The sequence below is a fragment of the Chrysemys picta genome, chromosome 15 (genome assembly GCF_011386835.1).
Source record: "Chrysemys picta bellii isolate R12L10 chromosome 15, ASM1138683v2, whole genome shotgun sequence".
Lineage (NCBI taxonomy): Eukaryota > Metazoa > Chordata > Testudines > Emydidae > Chrysemys > Chrysemys picta.
The window spans coordinates 32,394,188-32,403,896 of record NC_088805.1 but is presented as its reverse complement, the minus strand read 5'-3'; the positions used below and the strand labels follow the sequence as shown (position 1 = coordinate 32,403,896).

Here is a 9,709-nt window from a genome sequence, read left to right as displayed (position 1 = left end):
CCCACACATTCCCTCGCTGTGTTTGTAATGTTTGACACTGCACATAGATTCTGTTCCTGGGACGGCAACTTGAATGACTTCTTTGCAGACGTACTTACCCAAGCTTTTCCGTTCCCTTTAAAGGCAATGTGTGCTGTCCCCGGTTAGTAGGAGATGAAACAAGACGGGTTAGTAGAGCATGCGTTACAGCCAGTTAGTGGGTTAGTTCATTCGCAAGTGACTTACTCAACATTCCAGCGTCAATAGCAGGCCCGGCTGGGGGGCAGAGTCCGAGAGAGCAGGGAGATCCTCCTGGATTAGTATGTTAATAACTTAGCACGGTAATATACATGCACAACACACCAGTTAGTCCCACTTGATGGCGGGGGATGCGCCTCCTTGGAATTTAGCCCACGCTGCTGTCATAGGCCAGGGGCAGCTCCTAGTATCTGTAGGGAGGAGACGCCTTTGGGCTCTGCAGTGTCTATCAGGCCAGGATTTGGAATGTTGTTGGTTCACTATTCTGAGGCTAGAACTGGCCTGTGTCACCCTAAATAACCGAACTGGAGAATAAAGCACTTTGCAAACACAGCCCCTAGCACCGTCCTGGCCTAGGAGAGCGCTCGGCCCCTCCTGCTGCCACGCACCCCTGTGCAGAACGCAGCTACGCGCTCCCCTCACGCACACCAGCTAGGAGGGTGTCACGCCCACAGCTCCAGGGCTGGCGAGAGTCAGGCTGTTCGGATCTGTCTGCACTGCCCGCAGCAGCGTGGGTTTGCAGGGATCACACTGGCGCTCGCTGTCTAGCCAGGGCTTTGGTGTGACGTCTCAGGGTGGAGCTCGGGTTCCGAAGCCCACCCCGCTTCCTGGCCCTCAGAGCCTGAGCCCCAGGCTGCGCCGCAACCTCTGCACACAGCAGCCCAGCCCCACCAGTCTGAGCCTGTTGACTCGGTCTGGGAGGCTCGCTGCCACAGGCGGTGTAGACGGGCCCGAAGTGACCGAGCCGAGGAGCTGGCCAGCCCATCAGAGCTAAAAGTGTTAGAGCTACTGGGCAGGAGTGTGCCGGAAGAAGCGGAAGAAGGAAATGGGTAACACTAGGGTTAGGAGAACGCTGTGAAATTGCACTAAGCTGAGGGCTGGGGCGAAGGCCATTAGCTGGCAGCACATCAGCGGCAGCTGGGCTGTTGGAGAGACAAAGCTATTTCTGTCCCGGTCTGAGTAGCTGCTGTCTTGCGAGCAGGGGCCCAGTACGAAAACGAATGGAATTCCAAAGAAAAGTGAAGATCCCCCACGGCCTGACCATGAACCCAGCAGGCTCCGCGTATGGGGGATGCTTGGCTAGGGGCTTTCCCCAGCACACCCAGGGAGCAGCACAGAAGTCCAGTGAACAACCGGAAGAGGCTAACTGCAGATGTGAAGCGGGAGAAGCAGAAAGTTCCCAACTAAGGCGGGCTCCATCTGTCATATGCGCTAGGGAATATCTCAGGGACAGGAAGCGAGGGGGAAAGGAAACCAGGAAATAACCCCCTGGAACCAAACAGGGCTCTCTGTGCCCCACCTGGCTCCCTCGGTTCCTCTCGTCAGGAGTAGGTAGATACAGCCAGGAGATTCCATCCCCTCCTGCTCTACGGATGCTGTAGCGTTCACACTCTGTGCTGGCACACATGGGAAACAGCTGGACTCACCAGATGCAAGCTCCCTGGCGCGAGGCCCTCCACACTGGCTTCTCGGAGCATTCCTCACTGACCAGGAACACAACTGCAGCTAATTTTGCTAAAAGAATCCCACCTGCAAGTCCCACCCCAGCACCCCGCCTGCGGGAGCTGCTCTCTGACCTCCCTGGGGCGCGTTCCCACCCACCTCCCAGCAGCAGGAAAGGGCTGGAGTTGTTACATTTACCGGTGATGGAGGAATGTGGCTCAGGGGAGTTCTGAGAAGTGGCATTTAATCCTGGGTGCTCCACATTGCTCTGGAGGCTGACAGGTTTTTAAACACACAGCCCAGCAGACAGGCATCAGGGCAAGCTAATCTCCCTGTCGCACTCTCCCCTTATTACAGCTTGACACCCGCTGCACAGGACAGGCATGGCAGAGAAAAGCCCCAGAATGTCACCTACAGGTGATAGAGACAATGCACGAACAGTGGTGGAGGAGCCAGGCTGCCCAGGGACAGCCGGGTCCCTCTGAGCCCCGAGCTATCGTGCTGACACGAGGAGATCAAGTCACACAAGCTCCAGGGGCTCAGGGAAATTCAGAGCAGACCCGCTGGCCCCCACCGGGCTCAGCTCCATTTACAAAAGGAACGTTTTCCGAAGGAGAAAAGTCACGGCATGAGCCGGTGACGAAAGGCCAGTAGGGTGAACTTGTTCCTTAAGCTCCTCCCACCACTACCAGTTCCCATTCAGAATTTCCAGCGCTACCACCGCGGCCAGGTGACCCCTCGGCTCCTAGCACCCCGGGCTATCACTCAGGGGGGTGGCGAACACCCCGGCAAGCCAGAAAGGCTAAGCAGCATCATTCATACCGATCGGGTGAAGGAAGTAGCCTGCACCTCTCAGCTCTGAGGATAATCTGCAGACGGATGCTGCAAACCCAGCCCCGCCTTCCTGGCCCACTGCCCCAAGGAATCCATTCTCTTTCCAGGGGGAGGTTTCAGACAAGCATGAACTGCTTTGGCATCACCCCCATTCGTAAACGTCTAGAACGTTCCCCAGCCATTAGCTCTTGTTCTCCTTCCCAGGGAATGAACTCTGTGAAAGGGCCGAGGCATCGGGATTTGCACTGGCTCGGAGAAGTGACCTGGCAAGACCCAGAGCTAACCTTAGCCACGCTCCGTCTCACAGCCCTCTCCCACTGTGAAACGGGGGGATGCGCTGGGCCGCGATCTATCGGGCAGTCTACACTCACAGGCTGACACGTGGCATTTGCTACAGGCTCAAATCTTCCAGGTGTCGTCACTAAGCAATACCCTAGGCAGTGTCCTGTGCGTGCTGCTCCCACAGCTCCGTGCAGACTGCCTCATGGCTACGCTCACACGCCAGCCCAGTCAGTGTGATCCTCTCTGGAGCCACACTGGCTCCTGGGGATTTATGGCAAAGAACAGAAACCAGCAAATCATGGTGCCAGTCTGAGGTGCTGTGACTCACTGCCGCCCCTTCCTTGCCAGGGCACCTCCACGGCGCTGCCATCGGGTCGCCAGGACTCAGGAATCCCACCGGGGAGTGGGACGGAGCATCCCTCGGGCAGCTGGTGTCTCTGCAAAGAAGGCAAAGGAAGCTCTTAGATCCCCCCGGCTGCCCCGCTCCCTCGTCCCGGTCTGTGCAGCATTAGGGCTCTCTCTGCAGCCGAGCTCTGGCACTCGCTGGCCTACTCAGGAGACCTGGCGCTTTCCACTCTCAGGGAACTTTCCAGCGTTAACTAATGACTCCTCGACTCCACTCCAATCCAAGCGGAGTCTCTGGGAGCTGCAGAATCAGAGCTCAGAGAAGATGGCCAAGGCTGCAGGGGGGAGTGAGCCTGAGAGGCAGGATTAGAGCTCAGAGGCGGCTGGGCCCCAGCCCTGTGCTCCGACCTGTCCAGGCTTTGAGTCCTGCTCAGAGCAGGTTGCAAGGCCTAGGAAAGGCTGGACAAGGGCAGAGGGGGCTGCAGCGGAGCAAGGTGACTGGCTGTTAAGCTCCTGCCAGGCCAGCGGGCGTTTGGGAAGCGCAGCCCCATCCTACATGTAAGGACGGGGAAGGCTCTCGTCCTGGGCTTCTGGACGAATCGCCTGAGCACTGGCCCCCCACCCCAGGGCACTCAGGGGCCACTTCTCACCACCACGGGAAAGTTCCTTCCCACTCAGGCCTTTGCCAGGCTGGAGTGGGACACAAGCGGTGCCTAGGCCTGGTGCTGCCCTCTGGGAATCTGGCCACTCGCGTGCCAGTTGCATGCTAGTGCCACTGTGCATGGCTCGCCCCGTGTCCTACCTGGCACCACTGGCTACGAGAACACTGTAAAATAACCCCCCAGCTTGTCTTGCTGCTCCGGCCACGCAGGGGACTGTGTGTGAACAGACCTCAGGTCAGTCATTAGCAGCTGCAAAAGAAAGCAACCAACGCAGCAAAAGAGAACAGCATGCAGCACCTTCCGCGGCCACCCAGCTCCCCAGTCCCCGGGGCCCAGCTGGCACGGAAGGGAAGCCCCGCACTAATAAGTAACCCAGCAGGAGAGTCTCGTCTGTGATGCTCTGCCCCCCTGTGGGATACGGGGGCTCAGAGGAGACGGCCAGAGGCTCCCCGTTGCTGGGCTGGGCTGGGCTGGGCTGGGCAGGGCTGGCTGGGCAGCCATGAGTCCCTGGCATGAGGGCTATCAGCCCGTCTTCCGAACAAGGGTGCTTTCAGGGGAAGCTGCAGCACCTCTCCTGCTACAGAAAGGTCCCCTTCACTGGCTTTGTCCCTGGGGATACAGAAATGGATGGACTGCGATCCTCTGGGGCCACCCCCACCCTAAGCTAGGAGAAAACATGACTGCAGAGACACTACTGGACTAGGAAAGGGGTGGCCAGTGGCGCCGTCTGCATGCAAGTCCCCTCCAAAGGAGCCCCTTTGGCTTGGGCATCTCTGGAGCCAGGGCATGCAGAAGCCAAGCCCCCGGCTTTCTCCAGAGTCGCTCGCTGTCTCATTTGATCAAATCCTCTTCATTACAAACGGCTTCTGCCAGCGGCGTGTGCGGTGTCAGAGCGGGGCTCGCCAGGTCACTCGGCGTGTGCGGTGTCAGAGCGGGGCTCGCCGGGTCACTCGGCGTGTGCGGTGTCAGAGCGGGGCTCGCCGGGTCACTCGGCGTGTGCGGTGTCAGAGCGGGGCTCGCCGGGTCACTCGGCGTGTGCGGTGTCAGAGCGGGGCTCGCCGGGTCACTCGGCGTGTGCGGTGTCAGAGCGGGGCTCGCCGGGTCACTCGGCGTGTGCGGTGTCAGAGCGGGGCTCGCCGGGTCACTCGGCGTGTGCGGTGTCAGAGCGGGGCTCGCCGGGTCACTCGGCGTGTGCGGTGTCAGAGCGGGGCTCGCCGGGTCACTCGGCGTGTGCGGTGTCAGAGCGGGGCTCGCCGGGTCACTCGGCGTGTGCGGTGTCAGAGCGGGGCTCGCCGGGTCACTCGGGCGCTGGCTGGACTCGCTTCCATTCATGGCTTAGGAAGGCGCCAGCTTTACATTCCGAAGGAGAGAGACAATGAAGGCGGAACAGGAGCTAATTGGGGGCCGCAGCTCTGAGCCGTGGAGTGCTGGGCGGCTGCAATGCTGTGAGCTCCCTGCTGTCCGGTGGCACAGCGAGCCCGGGGGAGGAACAGGCCTGATGGGGGTAAGGGGCAGGGCAGTGTGTCTTCAGTTCAGGAAGAGCAAAAGCCTGGCCCTCACCGTGCAGCAGGAATCACTTTGCTGACACTGCTTAAGCAAAAGGAGAAGATTCCCAGACACCAGCAGCTCCTCACGGGGCTGGATCCCTGGCTACTTGTGCCATAATCTAGACCCCATGCTCATGGTCATGCCTTCCTACGGGGCTACTCCCACTAACACCGGCACAGCGCCGGGCTGCGGTGATTCACACTATCAAAGGAACCAGGCCCCTGTCCTGGAAGAGGGAGCCAGCTGTTAGTCTGGGGTGTGGAATCTGTACAAAATCTGACTCTGCAGGAAAAGGGGAGGGTGGGTCTGGAACCATTTCGAGATAGCTGTGTATCTCCATTGGCTGCTGCTGTCCGCTGCCTAGATTTCCCTTGAACTAGCTGCTTCAATACCTGATATGTATGTGGAGGGAGGGGGGGTGTGTGCGCGCGCGCACCTGTGTTGTTTTCAGGGCTCACTAAATTTTTTAAGTTGGTCCAAATTTTCTGATTTTCAAATTTTCAATTACATTTTTCATCAAAATTTGATTTTTGAAAAAAAAAATTATTTTGATGCAATCAGGTGTTTTGGCCACCTCTAACTTATATGTACATTCACACAGTCTGTGTGTCTCTGTGTGGTGTGAACATGGGGACAGCTGGGGCAGAATGCCAAGAACCACTGAAGCATATTTTGTTACACTGTGTCCGAAGTGATGCTGGAAAAGGACCTGTTTCCTCTTTGTGTCACTAGGAGACAAAGCCACAGACACGCTCCATTGGCCACCAGCATTGAGCTCACTTGCAGAGGATGACAGGCCTCGTGCCTGTCACTTGGGGGCAGAATCTAGCTCCCAGGAAATTACCCCACCCCCCTGCAGCTTCTTCCCACCAGCAGTGCTAGAAAGGAACCCGCTTTGAGTTTCCTGGAGCCCATGCACAGCTGTCCCCGGGTCACGGTGTGTGTATGAATGACAGTGACGGAGGCATAGAAAGTCCACACCAAACAATTACCCATTTCAAATCATAATATCCTAGCCCGCTCGGCCTCGTGCATTACTTGAAATCTTCACGCTCTCGGTAACAGCTAAAGCTACAGAGAGGTTGGGTCGGATTCTAACCTCAGTTACATGAGAGGCTTCATCTTCAATGGAGTTACTCTGGATTTACCCCAGGATATCTGTGACTGGGGTCTGGCCCCACTTTTGTATTTAGCTGAAGTACAGTCAGCTGACAGCAGCCACTAGAATCAGACTTTGTTCATGATTTGTGTTCAAAAGCAATATGAAGATAACAACCATTGCCCTGGCTAAACCCCTCTGGAAATGGGCAGGGACGACTGTAGCACAGTCTCTGATGGGATACGGCTGTCAGCTAGGTATTATTACCTCTAACAAGTAGGTGTCTGTATGAAAATGGCTCTCCTGAGGAAGCCCCGGCATGCATGCATTTGCTGAACACCGTGCACTGAGGCTAGTCCATAGGACCTGGGGCCTTCCTTGGGAGTCCGTAGGAAGGTTGCCCGCACTGCTAGAATAGATACAGTGGATGCCCATAAGAACTGTAGCAAAGGGATTCCCTGCATGGGGCCGTAAGATGGAGGCTGGGTTCTCTAAAGGTAGGTAATGCCCCGTTAGCACACTCCCTTTGTTGGGCCATCAGTGGAGTGTGATCCTGGGAATCGAGTGGAGAGAATGAATGACAGTGTGCTGGTGGCAGTTAACAAAATGTTCGTTTTGTGCCCCACTGAACTGTGATTTCTGGTTGCAGTCTTGGGCTGGCTGTTGGCTTGTGTATACACTGGTTGCAGGGAGCGTTAGCTAGTGTAGCATGTGGGGATGCTGCAGATGTGAATATGCAGCCGTATTGTTCGGGTTAAGCAAGGGATAGACAGGAAGGAAGCCAGGACTGAAGCCCAGCTTTGCACTCGGTCGGAGCAGAATGCACAAAGGAACAAGAGCGCACTCTAACGAGTCATGTCACACGAGCAGCCCGTGTGATGAGTTGAGGTGAGCAGAACAGCAGAGTGGGGAGGGGAATGGCTTGCTTCAGGGTGGAGTTAGAGTCACTTACACACCAGGATTGCTAAGATGCAATGTCCTGGGCGTTCTGTGCTGTTCTACACTTCCCCTGTCTGGGCATTGCCCCTCACTCACTCTGCCACGGCAGGACTTCCTAGTCCTTCATTCTGATTCCTGGCGGAGTGTGAAATCGGAACTCAGTCGGAGGCTACTGCACTCCAGGAGTGGCTGAGTCTGGTTCTGAAGCAAGCCTTCCTTTGCCTAGTGCACTAGCTGGGCATTCAGGAACTCGTTTGACTATGGCATTTGATGTATTTTTAAGAAGGCAGATCGGGGCGTTCCTTAGGGTTTTGAGAAGCCGCTAGGAATTAAACAACCCATTATTTCTAGCCTTGCCTTGATTGCCAGGGTTGGGATAGATTTTCCAATGCAAACGGTGGCAGAGCAATAATGGATGTGAAAATGGCACCCCAAAATGCTCTATGGTCGCATCAGTCCGATTAACTCTTTGCAGACAGGAACGGATGTAATAAAGTCCCCTTCATAGGCTGGACTTTCTCTGCCCTCTTCCACGTCCCTGTCCCTTTCCCCCCAGCATTGCTCCTAATTCCCATATTTTAGAGGAAATGGTGGTTTAAAGGCAGAGAAGTAAACCAGCATTTTTACTGCATTCCCTTCGGGGAGCATTGGAAACGATGCAAGGTTCCATTTACCTGTCTTAAACCCTATTCTTGATGTGGATCAAAAAGATGCTTCTGGAAAGAAAATACAGACAAGTGGCATATCAGTTAATCTGAGCCCTCAGCTGCTCAGTGCTGAAAATGGAGCCCTGTCTCCGCCCAGCGCCTGCCTCGCTGTGCTATTGTCCGTGCAGACAGGGCCGGGAACGAGGTTAGGAAAAGGCAATGACAACTCACAACTGATCATTCCACTTCACAAAGGAGTCAGCGAAGGCAGAGGGTGTCCTTAGCCTCCTCACTGCGGTCCGTTTCCCCACCAGGAATGACCCAGAGATCGATGGGAAATAGCAGGGCACTGATGGACATTTTTGGTGATGAACCAAGGAGCTGAAGGCCAGTCCCCGCTGGCCCCTTTCCAAGGTATGTCCCCATTTGCTAGGGAAACCCCCCTCTGGTTTCCACACCGAGTTTTATCAACACCTATTTATCGGCATGTCTCTGTGCACACACCACACCTCAGTGCTGGTGGTGCCGAGAAGCTGGCAATGTGGGGACAGGCTGAGTCCTGGGAGAACACCCCGACAGAAGGCTGTGACCATGGGGAAGGGGACCGTTTCACCCAGACAAAAGAGAAAACCAAGATAAGAGCATCCTCACCTGATTTCCGTGAGACACCGCGGCGCAGGGACCCCGGGCTGGGCGAGATGTTGGCTGGTGTACAAGCCTCTTTGTGCTGGAGCTTTCGAGAGAAAGAGAGAGAATCCCTGGGTAAGATATTACCATGCAAACTCCACCCCATCTTCTCGACAGCAGCTCCCCACGCCCCCACCCGGCCGCCCAAGCAGCGCTGCTGGTGCTGCATACGGCCCAGGAATCTGCTGCAGCTCTAATTAAATTTTAATGCTGAAAATGCAGCCAAGTCACCTTCACTCCTCCTGCCCCTTGTGCAATGTCCCTCCCCCCGTGTCCGCGCCTCTTGCTGAGCCCCCCGACACGGGGCAGGCGTGTGCCAGGCACAGGGGGGTGCCCTGCGCCGAGCGCTCACGGGCTGGGTGCTCCGGGGTGACGGGGGCTGGGCCGCAGCTTGACAATCCTGAATCATTAACGTCTAAGTGAATAAAGGGAAACCACTGAAAAGCTCGGAATAATCCGCCCATCTGTAGGCTGCTGAATGGGCTGTGTCGGAAACCAGCTGCCGGCTTATTCAAAGCGGGCACTTATTCACCTTCTGCTGGAGCCATCTGGGCTGCCATGGCAACGGCAACCATAGCAGACCTGGGGTCAGCTCACACAAAGGAGGGGGGGGGAAGATCCGACACCGGCCCCACGGCTCATTAGGGCCCCTCTTGTGGGGGGCCGGGCTGGATGGAGGCTGCCGCGCCCAGCCCCACTCTCATCGCCCGTAGCCTGACAGCTGTGCTGGCTAGGAGCTCTGCTGGGCTGGGCGGCCACAGAGGGGGTCCCTGGAGGGTGCCAACATCCTCGGATAATACCCTCACCCAGCTCTACCTGCCAGCTCCACTGCTCCCAAAGGCTGCAGCCGTCGGCCCCTGGGGCACAGCAGGGAGGAACTCACCCTGGCAAGGGGGAACTCGGGGAGGAGTGAGGCGTGGTGCTCAGCTCCGATGCACTCACCACGGCTGGACCCTGGACTGGCAGCACTATTAAGAGATGCCATT

General features: G+C 56.8%; 1 long non-coding RNA gene across 1 annotated transcript; it reads right to left on the bottom strand.

Moving 5' to 3' along the window:
- Positions 1-429: 429 nt before the first annotated feature.
- LOC122173937 (uncharacterized) lies at positions 430-9,099 on the bottom strand. Its single transcript, XR_010592936.1, has 3 exons — positions 8,955-9,099; positions 3,944-8,769; positions 430-3,233 (listed from the first exon to the last, which is right to left on the bottom strand). It is a non-coding gene; the product is annotated as an uncharacterized LOC122173937 (long non-coding RNA).
- Between the last annotated feature and the right edge of the window lie 610 nt (positions 9,100-9,709).